This window comes from Dendrobates tinctorius, unplaced genomic scaffold (genome assembly GCF_039654945.1).
Source record: "Dendrobates tinctorius isolate UK_male_01 unplaced genomic scaffold, ASM3965494v1 ptg000165l, whole genome shotgun sequence".
In the NCBI taxonomy this organism is placed as follows: domain Eukaryota; kingdom Metazoa; phylum Chordata; class Amphibia; order Anura; family Dendrobatidae; genus Dendrobates; species Dendrobates tinctorius.
Window position 1 is genome coordinate 20091002 of NW_027361832.1, and position 12600 is coordinate 20103601.

At 55.1% G+C, this 12600-nt stretch overlaps 5 non-coding genes and 1 pseudogene across 5 annotated transcripts; all 6 read right to left on the reverse strand.

Moving 5' to 3' along the window:
• Positions 1 to 1732: 1732 nt before the first annotated feature.
• On the reverse strand, positions 1733 to 1852 carry LOC141053365 (5S ribosomal RNA). The gene has a single exon (XR_012221106.1). It is a non-coding gene; the product is annotated as a 5S ribosomal RNA (ribosomal RNA).
• A 1077-nt stretch (positions 1853 to 2929) lies between these two features.
• On the reverse strand, positions 2930 to 3048 carry LOC141053399 (5S ribosomal RNA). Its single transcript, XR_012221137.1, has one exon. It is a non-coding gene; the product is annotated as a 5S ribosomal RNA (ribosomal RNA).
• Positions 3049 to 5389: 2341 nt separating this feature from the next.
• On the reverse strand, positions 5390 to 5509 carry LOC141053366 (5S ribosomal RNA). Its single transcript, XR_012221107.1, has one exon. It is a non-coding gene; the product is annotated as a 5S ribosomal RNA (ribosomal RNA).
• Positions 5510 to 6586: 1077 nt separating this feature from the next.
• Positions 6587 to 6705, reverse strand: LOC141053287 (5S ribosomal RNA). The gene has a single exon (XR_012221036.1). It is a non-coding gene; the product is annotated as a 5S ribosomal RNA (ribosomal RNA).
• A 2306-nt stretch (positions 6706 to 9011) lies between these two features.
• LOC141053438 (5S ribosomal RNA) lies at positions 9012 to 9131 on the reverse strand. The gene has a single exon (XR_012221172.1). It is a non-coding gene; the product is annotated as a 5S ribosomal RNA (ribosomal RNA).
• Positions 9132 to 10208: 1077 nt separating this feature from the next.
• LOC141053481 (5S ribosomal RNA) lies at positions 10209 to 10317 on the reverse strand (annotated as a pseudogene).
• Positions 10318 to 12600: the final 2283 nt, after the last annotated feature.

A 12600-nucleotide genomic window follows, 5' to 3' on the forward strand; every position in this document is an offset into this window, starting at 1 on the left:
CCTGTCTGTCTTATTATCATTAATATTTGCATGCCTTAGCAGGAAAATGCCCCCAATTACCTCCCGCTCCTTCCTAGTGTAGGGTCGGACAGGTTCGCAGGATGCAGTGACGAGACACTAAACGAATGGTGGTTTTCGAAATTACTTTTATAAAACCCTAGCCGAAGGGCTAGGCTGAACAAAACAAGGAATAAGTACAACACCAACAGTCCACGCAGGGACTCAACAATCTTAACCCAATATAGTTTCACTTAGCCTTTCAGGGACTGCTGGGTTCGGTAGCGTGGCCGCGTTGAGGTCGCTGAGGCGGCTGTCCTGAGGAAAGTGATGTCGGTGGGGGCAACAGGCCCTGAAGAAAATAATACCGTTGGGGGGCAACAAGCCCTGAAGAAAACGAGGACGTTGGGGCGCAACAGGTCCTGAAGAAAACGGGGACGTTGGGGCGCAACAGGCCCTGAAGGAAACGCTGCCGCTGGGGCGCAACAAGCCCTGAAGGAAACGCTGCCGCTGGGGCGCAACAGGCCCTGAAGGAAACGGGGACATTGGGGCGCAACAGGCCCTGAAGATAACGCTGCCGCTGGGGCGCAACAGGCCCTGAAGAAAACGCCTCCGCTGGGGCACAACAGACCCTGAAGAAAACGCTGCCGCTGGGGTGCAACAGGCCCTGAAGAAAACACTGCCGCTGGGGCGCAACAGGCCCTGAAGAAAGCAATGCCGTTGGGTCTCAACAGGCCCTGAAGTAAATGATGGAGGTGGCGCGCGGTGATGACGCAGTTCCCCAGAAAGGCCTGTAGCCGTCCTTTACCAAGGAGTCTCTTCCTAAGCCAGGGTAGCGAGCTTTTAATCCCGCCTGTGACAAGGTGGCGTATCTTGAGGCCAATGGTGGCCGGGTCGGCGTGATGGGGGAAGGCTGGGGGGAAGGGCCCAGATCTCTGAGGCCTGGTTACCGGTACTCACGGCCACAACCGGAGGTATAGTTCCTCTCTCTCTAAGGCGGGGTTTAGCGGGGATAATTCTCTCAGAACGGGAGCGGGGAGCAGTCTCTGGGCACAGTCTCTCACGTCTCTCTTGTCGGTAAATCGGCCGCTTTCTCCTCGCAGGCTCCTCTCGGTACCCCTGCAAGTCACCCTGTGTCCTGCCTTCACTCCCTCTCTTCCCCAACTGCCACTTCAGCGCGTCCCCTGCTCCTTTTACCCTAGCCCCTCCCCCTGTTGCCCTGACAACCTCAGTCGCATGTCTCCCTTTGTAATTCCCCTGTTGTGCTTCCTTCAATAACTCTGATGGCGGTCCCCTTGGTTCCGGCCCAAACACTATATGGGGGTCCTCCTCCCCACACTAGTACTGAATTTGGGTCCTGGGCAGCCGTCTGATTGGGTTAGTTACACAAGCTTCTTTGCAGAAGAAGACGTTACTTCTGCCAGCCGGCCGGCCGGCCTCTAAAGATCATCCCCTGGGCGCCCGCTGAATGCCTGACCCCTTAACGGCCCAGGATGCTTATGACGCCTTCATTTCCAGAAGGCAGGCCGAGGGGTCAATAAGCACTCTTAGCTGCGGCAAGGAGCTTGGTGTGAGGCATGCGAGGAGGCGTGGTAGCGTCCCTAGCTGCAAACCATCTCAGAGGCATCAGAGGCATTATGCGGCTTGGGGCTTCCAGCTTAGGTAATGTTGGTGTCTGATAAGGCGCCCCTGTATACTAGCCGAACTGGGCCAGGGAGCAAAATGTCATCAAAATGGTCTACAGCACTCGGTGTTCCCAGGAGGTCTCCCATCCAAGTACTGTCCAAGCCCATCCCCGCTTTGCTTCCGAGTTCGGACGAGATCGGGCGTATCCAGGGTGGTATGGCCAGTAGACACGGCTTGGTCCATCGCCTGGCCAGCCTGCCTCAGGCTCGCATGGTGGCGAGAACTCTGACCATGTGGAGGCGGGCTCCGAAGGGCCGATGCAAAGGCTGGGCCGCCCCTACAGTCTTTGTTTGTTTTGCAGTGAAACCACGCGCCGCAGCAGGGCCCGAGCATCATTTGTCTTTAAATATGGCTCCACGCAGGGTCTCCTGCAGGCTAAACCATTCATCTGGGGGGACGTGACAGAAGGCGCAAGCTGGAGCAGCCGCAACTTGAGGCGGATTGAGACGTCCAGGAGCGAATGAAGGAAGAGGGTGAGATAGAATCATAGAATCGTAGAGTTGGAAGGGACCTCCTGGGCCATCTGGTCCAACCCCCTGCTCAAAGCAGGATTCGCTAAATCATCCCAGTCAGATGTCTGTCCAGCCTCTGTTTGAAGACTTCCATTGAAGGAGAACTCACCACTTCTCGTGGCAGCCTGTTCCACTCATTGATCACTCTAACTGTTAAAAAAATTTTTCTAATATCTAATCTGTGTCTCCTCCCATTCAGTTTCATCCCATTGCTTCTAGTCTTTCCTTGTGCAAATGAGAATAAAGTTGATCCTTCTACAATGTGACAGCCCTTTAGATATTTGTAGACAGCTATTAAGTCTCCTCTCAGTCTTCTCTTTTGCAAACTAAACATTCCCAAATCCTGCAACCTTTCCTCATAAGACAGGGTTTGCAGACCGGTCACCATTCTGGTTGCCAGTGACTGTGTGCTGCTCTTCAGGGGGGTCGTGTTGCCTGCAAAGGTGTCCTGCTTGCTTCGGCCTGTAAACTGGCCTCCAGGTTGCCGGCGGATGCCCCCAAGCCCGCGGGAGGCGCTGGTCCTGTTGAAAGGAAGCCTAGTATTAAAAGTAAATAAGCAACAATGCTGGAGGCCCACGGTGATGAGAAGGATGCTGGCAGTTTGCACGGACGAAATAGCGCAAGAGAGAAAGCAAATGAAAAGAGGAAAGAAGCATGTGTGCCCTTGTGAAAGGGAATGGAAAAAAGGCATAGAGGACAGTGACCCCTGCTGGTGGAAGGAAGGAAAAAGCAAAAGCCTACAGCACCTGGTATTCCCAGGCGGTCTCCCATCCAAGTACTAACCAGGCCCGACCCTGCTTAGCTTCCGAGATCAGACGAGATCGGGCGTGTTCAGGGTGGTGTGGCCGTAGGCAGAGACAAGCTTCTCACTTGCTGCTTTTCTACTATGCAGTCTGGCTGCCGGCTGCCCTGTCCAGTGCTCAGCAAGAAAAAAATGCAGAGCTGGAAATGAACCCGGTCTAAAGGAGCGCACCTGTTCCTTAATCACGCCTGGCTGGCGCTCCTTTTTGGACTGTCTCACTTATCGCCTGTGCTCAGCAAGAGGCCCTTTTGTAATTTCCTTTGTCTTCACTTTTTTGCTGGCTCTCTTAAAGGGGTTGTAGGCAGAATGCCCCGCTCAGAGCCGCTGAGCTCACTGATCGGCTGCTGACGTGACGTCAGCGTCGCAGCCAATGCCACAGACCTGGAGCAACGGTGAGACTCTCCGGTGGACCCGGGTAGGGTGAGTACAGGGCGGTTTGTTGCTTTCTAAAAGCCTGCAACCTGGGAAGAACGTTTAATGAAAGGGAACAACCCCTTTGACTGTCTGCAGCGCGCCACACCTAGGAAGCGCACAGTCACTTGCAAGCGAACACGCACATATGCTTGCACATGGCCACACCTCCTATTTGCCCCTGCAGCCTCAGCGCCAGCAAGTGTCAGACTGTCCTGTCTGTCTTATTATCATTAATATTTGCGTGCCTTAGCAGGAAAATGCCCCCAATTCCCTCCCGCTCCTTCCTAGTGTAGGGTCGGACAGGTTCGCAGGATGCAGTGACGAGACACTAAACGAATGGTGGTTTTCGAAATTACTTTTATAAAACCCTAGCCGAAGGGCTAGGCTGAACAAAACAAGGAATAAGTACAACACCAACAGTCCACGCAGGGACTCAACAATCTTAACCCAATATAGTTTCACTTAGCCTTCCAGGGACTGCTGGGTTCGGTAGCGTGGCAGCGTTGAGGTCGCTGAGGCGGCTGTCCTGAGGAAAGTGATGTCGGTGGGGGCAACAGGCCCTGAAGAAAATAATACCGTTGGGGGGCAACAAGCCCTGAAGAAAACGAGGACGTTGGGGCGCAACAGGTCCTGAAGAAAACGGGGACGTTGGGGCGCAACAGGCCCTGAAGGAAACGCTGCCGCTGGGGCGCAACAAGCCCTGAAGGAAACGCTGCGGCTGGGGCGCAACAGGCCCTGAAGGAAACGGGGACATTGGGGCGCAACAGGCCCTGAAGATAACGCTGCCGCTGGGGCGCAACAGGCCCTGAAGGAAACGCTGCCGCTGGGGCGCAACAGGCCCTGAAGAAAACGCCTCCGCTGGGGCACAACAGGCCCTGAAGAAAACGCTGCCGCTGGGGTGCAACAGGCCCTGAAGAAAACACTGCCGCTGGGGCGCAACAGGCCCTGAAGAAAGCAATGCCGTTGGGTCTCAACAGGCCCTGAAGTAAATGATGGAGGTGGCGCGCGGTGATGACGCAGTTCCCCAGAAAGGCCTGTAGCCGTCCTTTACCAAGGAGTCTCTTCCTAAGCCAGGGTAGCGAGCCTTTAATCCCGCCTGTGACAAGGTGGCGTATCTTGAGGCCAATGGTGGCCGGGTCGGCGTGATGGGGGAAGGCTGGGGGGAAGGGCCCAGATCTCTGAGGCCTGGTTACCGGTACTCACGGCCACAACCGGAGGTATAGTTCCTCTCTCTCTAAGGCGGGGTTTAGCGGGGATAATTCTCTCAGAACGGGAGCGGGGAGCAGTCTCTGGGCACAGTCTCTCACGTCTCTCTTGTCGGTAAATCGGCCGCTTTCTCCTCGCAGGCTCCTCTCCGTACCCCTGCAAGTCACCCTGTGTCCTGCCTTCACTCCCTCTCTTCCCCAACTGCCACTTCAGCGCGTCCCCTGCTCCTTTTACCCTAGCCCCTCCCCCTGTTGCCCTGACAACCTCAGTCGCATGTCTCCCTTTGTAATTCCCCTGTTGTGCTTCCTTCAATAACTCTGATGGCGGTACCCTTGGTTCCGGCCCAAACACTATATGGGGGTCCTCCTCCCCACACTAGTACTGAATTTGGGTCCTGGGCAGCCGTCTGATTGGGTTAGTTACACAAGCTTCTTTGCAGAAGAAGACGTTACTTCTGCCAGCCGGCCGGCCGGCCTCTAAAGATCATCCCCTGGGCGCCCGCTGAATGCCTGGCCCCTTAACGGCCCAGGATGCTTATGACGCCTTCATTTCCAGAAGGCAGGCCGAGGGGTCAATAAGCACTCTTAGCTGCGGCAAGGAGCTTGGTGTGAGGCATGCGAGGAGGCGTGGTAGCGTCCCTAGCTGCAAACCATCTCAGAGGCATCAGAGGCATTATGCGGCTTGGGGCTTCCAGCTTAGGTAATGTTGGTGTCTGATAAGGCGCCCCTGTATACTAGCCGAGCTGGGCCAGGGAGCAAAATGTCATCAAAATGGTCTACAGCACTCGGTGTTCCCAGGAGGTCTCCCATCCAAGTACTGTCCAAGCCCATCCCCGCTTTGCTTCCGAGTTCGGACGAGATCGGGCGTATCCAGGGTGGTATGGCCAGTAGACACGGCTTGGTCCATCGCCTGGCCAGCCTGCCTCAGGCTCGCATGGTGGCGAGAACTCTGACCATGTGGAGGCGGGCTCCGAAGGGCCGATGCAAAGGCTGGGCCGCCCCTACAGTCTTTGTTTGTTTTGCAGTGAAACCACGCGCCGCAGCAGGGCCCGAGCATCATTTGTCTTTAAATATGGCTCCACGCAGGGTCTCCTGCAGGCTAAACCATTCATCTGGGGGGACGTGACAGAAGGCGCAAGCTGGAGCAGCCGCAACTTGAGGCGGATTGAGACGTCCAGGAGCGAATGAAGGAAGAGGGTGAGATAGAATCATAGAATCGTAGAGTTGGAAGGGACCTCCTGGGCCATCTGGTCCAACCCCCTGCTCAAAGCAGGATTCGCTAAATCATCCCAGTCAGATGTCTGTCCAGCCTCTGTTTGAAGACTTCCATTGAAGGAGAACTCACCACTTCTCGTGGCAGCCTGTTCCACTCATTGATCACTCTAACTGTTAAAAAAAAATTTCTAATATCTAATCTGTGTCTCCTCCCATTCAGTTTCATCCCATTGCTTCTAGTCTTTCCTTGTGCAAATGAGAATAAAGTTGATCCTTCTACAATGTGACAGCCCTTTAGATATTTGTAGACAGCTATTAAGTCTCCTCTCAGTCTTCTCTTTTGCAAACTAAACATTCCCAAATCCTGCAACCTTTCCTCATAAGACAGGGTTTGCAGACCGGTCACCATTCTGGTTGCCAGTGACTGTGTGCTGCTCTTCAGGGGGGTCGTGTTGCCTGCAAAGGTGTCCTGCTTGCTTCGGCCTGTAAACTGGCCTCCAGGTTGCCGGCGGATGCCCCCAAGCCCGCGGGAGGCGCTGGTCCTGTTGAAAGGAAGCCTAGTATTAAAAGTAAATAAGCAACAATGCTGGAGGCCCACGGTGATGAGAAGGATGCTGGCAGTTTGCACGGACGAAATAGCGCAAGAGAGAAAGCAAATGAAAAGAGGAAAGAAGCATGTGTGCCCTTGTGAAAGGGAATGGAAAAAAGGCATAGAGGACAGTGACCCCTGCTGGTGGAAGGAAGGAAAAAGCAAAAGCCTACAGCACCTGGTATTCCCAGGCGGTCTCCCATCCAAGTACTAACCAGGCCCGACCCTGCTTAGCTTCCGAGATCAGACAAGATCGGGCGTGTTCAGGGTGGTGTGGCCGTAGGCAGAGACAGGCTTCTCACTTGCTGCTTTTCTACTATGCAGTCTGGCTGCAGGCTGCCCTGTCCAGTGCTCAGCAAGAAAAAAATGCAGAGCTGGAAATGAACCCGGTCTAAAGGAGCGCACCTGTTCCTTAATCACGCCTGGCTGGCGCTCCTTTTTGGACTTTCTCACTTATCGCCAGTGCTCAGCAAGAGGCCCTTTTGTAATTTCCTTTGTCTTCACTTTTTTGCTGGCTCTCTTAAAGGGGTTGTAGGCAGAACGCCCCGCTCAGAGCCGCTGAGCTCACTGATCGGCTGCTGACGTGACGTCAGCGTCGCAGCCAATGCCACAGACCTGGAGCAGCGGTGAGACTCTCCGGTGGACCCGGGTAGGGTGAGTACAGGGCGGTTTGTTGCTTTCTAAAAGCCTGCAACCTGGGAAGAACGTTTAATGAAAGGGAACAACCCCTTTGACTGTCTGCAGCGCGCCACACCTAGGAAGCGCACAGTCACTTGCAAGCGAGCACGCACATATGCTTGCACATGGCCACACCTCCTATTTGCCCCTGCAGCCTCAGCGCCAGCAAGTGTCAGACTGTCCTGTCTGTCTTATTATCATTAATATTTGCATGCCTTAGCAGGAAAATGCCCCCAATTACCTCCCGCTCCTTCCTAGTGTAGGGTCGGACAGGTTCGCAGGATGCAGTGACGAGACACTAAACGAATGGTGGTTTTCGAAATTACTTTTATAAAACCCTAGCCGAAGGGCTAGGCTGAACAAAACAAGGAATAAGTACAACACCAACAGTCCACGCAGGGACTCAACAATCTTAACCCAATATAGTTTCACTTAGCCTTTCAGGGACTGCTGGGTTCGGTAGCGTGGCCGCGTTGAGGTCGCTGAGGCGGCTGTCCTGAGGAAAGTGATGTCGGTGGGGGCAACAGGCCCTGAAGAAAATAATACCGTTGGGGGGCAACAAGCCCTGAAGAAAACGAGGACGTTGGGGCGCAACAGGTCCTGAAGAAAACGGGGACGTTGGGGCGCAACAGGCCCTGAAGGAAACGCTGCCGCTGGGGCGCAACAAGCCCTGAAGGAAACGCTGCCGCTGGGGCGCAACAGGCCCTGAAGGAAACGGGGACATTGGGGCGCAACAGGCCCTGAAGATAACGCTGCCGCTGGGGCGCAACAGGCCCTGAAGAAAACGCCTCCGCTGGGGCACAACAGACCCTGAAGAAAACGCTGCCGCTGGGGTGCAACAGGCCCTGAAGAAAACACTGCCGCTGGGGCGCAACAGGCCCTGAAGAAAGCAATGCCGTTGGGTCTCAACAGGCCCTGAAGTAAATGATGGAGGTGGCGCGCGGTGATGACGCAGTTCCCCAGAAAGGCCTGTAGCCGTCCTTTACCAAGGAGTCTCTTCCTAAGCCAGGGTAGCGAGCTTTTAATCCCGCCTGTGACAAGGTGGCGTATCTTGAGGCCAATGGTGGCCGGGTCGGCGTGATGGGGGAAGGCTGGGGGGAAGGGCCCAGATCTCTGAGGCCTGGTTACCGGTACTCACGGCCACAACCGGAGGTATAGTTCCTCTCTCTCTAAGGCGGGGTTTAGCGGGGATAATTCTCTCAGAACGGGAGCGGGGAGCAGTCTCTGGGCACAGTCTCTCACGTCTCTCTTGTCGGTAAATCGGCCGCTTTCTCCTCGCAGGCTCCTCTCGGTACCCCTGCAAGTCACCCTGTGTCCTGCCTTCACTCCCTCTCTTCCCCAACTGCCACTTCAGCGCGTCCCCTGCTCCTTTTACCCTAGCCCCTCCCCCTGTTGCCCTGACAACCTCAGTCGCATGTCTCCCTTTGTAATTCCCCTGTTGTGCTTCCTTCAATAACTCTGATGGCGGTCCCCTTGGTTCCGGCCCAAACACTATATGGGGGTCCTCCTCCCCACACTAGTACTGAATTTGGGTCCTGGGCAGCCGTCTGATTGGGTTAGTTACACAAGCTTCTTTGCAGAAGAAGACGTTACTTCTGCCAGCCGGCCGGCCGGCCTCTAAAGATCATCCCCTGGGCGCCCGCTGAATGCCTGGCCCCTTAACGGCCCAGGATGCTTATGACGCCTTCATTTCCAGAAGGCAGGCCGAGGGGTCAATAAGCACTCTTAGCTGCGGCAAGGAGCTTGGTGTGAGGCATGCGAGGAGGCGTGGTAGCGTCCCTAGCTGCAAACCATCTCAGAGGCATCAGAGGCATTATGCGGCTTGGGGCTTCCAGCTTAGGTAATGTTGGTGTCTGATAAGGCGCCCCTGTATACTAGCCGAGCTGGGCCAGGGAGCAAAATGTCATCAAAATGGTCTACAGCACTCGGTGTTCCCAGGAGGTCTCCCATCCAAGTACTGTCCAAGCCCATCCCCGCTTTGCTTCCGAGTTCGGACGAGATCGGGCGTATCCAGGGTGGTATGACCAGTAGACACGGCTTGGTCCATCGCCTGGCCAGCCTGCCTCAGGCTCGCATGGTGGCGAGAACTCTGACCATGTGGAGGCGGGCTCCGAAGGGCCGATGCAAAGGCTGGGCCGCCCCTACAGTCTTTGTTTGTTTTGCAGTGAAACCACGCGCCGCAGCAGGGCCCGAGCATCATTTGTCTTTAAATATGGCTCCACGCAGGGTCTCCTGCAGGCTAAACCATTCATCTGGGGGGACGTGACAGAAGGCGCAAGCTGGAGCAGCCGCAACTTGAGGCGGATTGAGACGTCCAGGGGCGAATGAAGGAAGAGGGTGAGATAGAATCATAGAATCGTAGAGTTGGAAGGGACCTCCTGGGCCATCTGGTCCAACCCCCTGCTCAAAGCAGGATTCGCTAAATCATCCCAGTCAGATGTCTGTCCAGCCTCTGTTTGAAGACTTCCATTGAAGGAGAACTCACCACTTCTCGTGGCAGCCTGTTCCACTCATTGATCACTCTAACTGTTAAAAAAAAATTTCTAATATCTAATCTGTGTCTCCTCCCATTCAGTTTCATCACATTGCTTCTAGTCTTTCCTTGTGCAAATGAGAATAAAGTTGATCCTTCTACAATGTGACAGCCCTTTAGATATTTGTAGACAGCTATTAAGTCTCCTCTCAGTCTTCTCTTTTGCAAACTAAACATTCCCAAATCCTGCAACCTTTCCTCATAAGACAGGGTTTGCAGACCGGTCACCATTCTGGTTGCCAGTGACTGTGTGCTGCTCTTCAGGGGGGTCGTGTTGCCTGCAAAGGTGTCCTGCTTGCTTTGGCCTGTAAACTGGCCTCCAGGTTGCCGGCGGATGCCCCCAAGCCCGCGGGAGGCGCTGGTCCTGTTGAAAGGAAGCCTAGTATTAAAAGTAAATAAGCAACAATGCTGGAGGACCACGGTGATGAGAAGGATGCTGGCAGTTTGCACGGACGAAATAGCGCAAGAGAGAAAGCAAATGAAAAGAGGAAAGAAGCATGTGTGCCCTTGTGAAAGGGAATGGAAAAAAGGAATAGAGGACAGTGACCCCTGCTGGTGGAAGGAAGGAAAAAGCAAAAGCCTACAGCACCTGGTATTCCCAGGCGGTCTCCCATCCAAGTACTAACCAGGCCCGACCCTGCTTAGCTTCCGAGATCAGGCGTGTTCAGGGTGGTGTGGCCGTAGGCAGAGACAAGCTTCTCACTTGCTGCTTTTCTACTATGCAGTCTGGCTGCCGGCTGCCCTGTCCAGTGCTCAGCAAGAAAAAATTGCAGAGCTGGAAATGAACCCGGTCTAAAGGAGCGCACCTGTTCCTTAATCACGCCTGGCTGGCGCTCCTTTTTGGACTGTCTCACTTATCGCCAGTGCTCAGCAAGAGGCCCTTTTGTAATTTCCTTTCTCTTCACTTTTTTGCTGGCTCTCTTAAAGGGGTTGTAGGCAGAACGCCCCGCTCAGAGCCGCTGAGCTCACTGATCGGCTGCTGACGTGACATCAGCGTCGCAGCCAATGCCACAGACCTGGAGCAGCAGTGAGACTCTCCGGTGGACCCGGGTAGGGTGAGTACAGGGCGGTTTGTTGCTTTCTAAAAGCCTGCAACCTGGGAAGAACATTTAATGAAAGGGAACAACCCCTTTGACTGTCTGCAGCGCGCCACACCTAGGAAGCGCACAGTCACTTGCAAGCGAGCACGCACATATGCTTGCACATGGCCACACCTCCTATTTGCCCCTGCAGCCTCAGCGCCAGCAAGTGTCAGACTGTCCTGTCTGTCTTATTATCATTAATATTTGCGTGCCTTAGCAGGAAAATGCCCCCAATTCCCTCCCGCTCCTTCCTAGTGTAGGGTCGGACAGGTTCGCAGGATGCAGTGACGAGACACTAAACGAATGGTGGTTTTCGAAATTACTTTTATAAAACCCTAGCCGAAGGGCTAGGCTGAACAAAACAAGGAATAAGTACATCACCAACAGTCCACGCAGGGACTCAACAATCTTAACCCAATATAGTTTCACTTAGCCTTCCAGGGACTGCTGGGTTCGGTAGCGTGGCCGCGTTGAGGTCGCTGAGGCGGCTGTCCTGAGGAAAGTGATGTCGGTGGGGGCAACAGGCCCTGAAGAAAATAATTCCGTTGGGGGGCAACAAGCCCTGAAGAAAACGAGGACGTTGGGGCGCAACAGGTCCTGAAGAAAACGGGGACGTTGGGGCGCAACAGGCCCTGAAGGAAACGCTGCCGCTGGGGCGCAACAAGCCCTGAAGGAAACGCTGCCGCTGGGGCGCAACAGGCCCTGAAGGAAACGGGGACATTGGGGCGCAACAGGCCCTGAAGATAACGCTGCCGTTGGGGCGCAACAGGCCCTGAAGGAAACGCTGCCGCTGGGGCGCAACAGGCCCTGAAGAAAACGCCTCCGCTGGGGCACAACAGGCCCTGAAGAAAACGCTGCCGCTGGGGTGCAACAGGCCCTGAAGAAAACACTGCCGCTGGGGCGCAACAGGCCCTGAAGAAAGCAATGCCGTTGGGTCTCAACAGGCCCTGAAGTAAATGATGGAGGTGGCGCGCGGTGATGACGCAGTTCCCCAGAAAGGCCTGTAGCCGTCCTTTACCAAGGAGTCTCTTCCTAAGCCAGGGTAGCGAGCCTTTAATCCCGCCTGTGACAAGGTGGCGTATCTTGAGGCCAATGGTGGCCGGGTCGGCGTGATGGGGGAAGGCTGGGGGGAAGGGCCCAGATCTCTGAGGCCTGGTTACCGGTACTCACGGCCACAACCGGAGGTATAGTTCCTCTCTCTCTAAGGCGGGGTTTAGCGGGGATAATTCTCTCAGAACGGGAGCGGGGAGCAGTCTCTGGGCACAGTCTCTCACGTCTCTCTTGTCGGTAAATCGGCCGCTTTCTCCTCGCAGGCTCCTCTCGGTACCCCTGCAAGTCACCCTGTGTCCTGCCTTCACTCCCTCTCTTCCCCAACTGCCACTTCAGCGCGTCCCCTGCTCCTTTTACCCTAGCCCCTCCCCCTGTTGCCCTGACAACCTCAGTCGCATGTCTCCCTTTGTAATTCCCCTGTTGTGCTTCCTTCAATAACTCTGATGGCGGTCCCCTTGGTTCCGGCCCAAACACTATATGGGGGTCCTCCTCCCCACACTAGTACTGAATTTGGGTCCTGGGCAGCCGTCTGATTGGGTTAGTTACACAAGCTTCTTTGCAGAAGAAGACGTTACTTCTGCCAGCCGGCCGGCCGGCCTCTAAAGATCATCCCCTGGGCGCCCGCTGAATGCCTGGCCCCTTAACGGCCCAGGATGCTTATGACGCCTTCATTTCCAGAAGGCAGGCCGAGGGGTCAATAAGCACTCTTAGCTGCGGCAAGGAGCTTGGTGTGAGGCATGCGAGGAGGCGTGGTAGCGTCCCTAGCTGCAAACCATCTCAGAGGCATCAGAGGCATTATGCGGCTTGGGGCTTCCAGCTTAGGTAATGTTGGTGTCT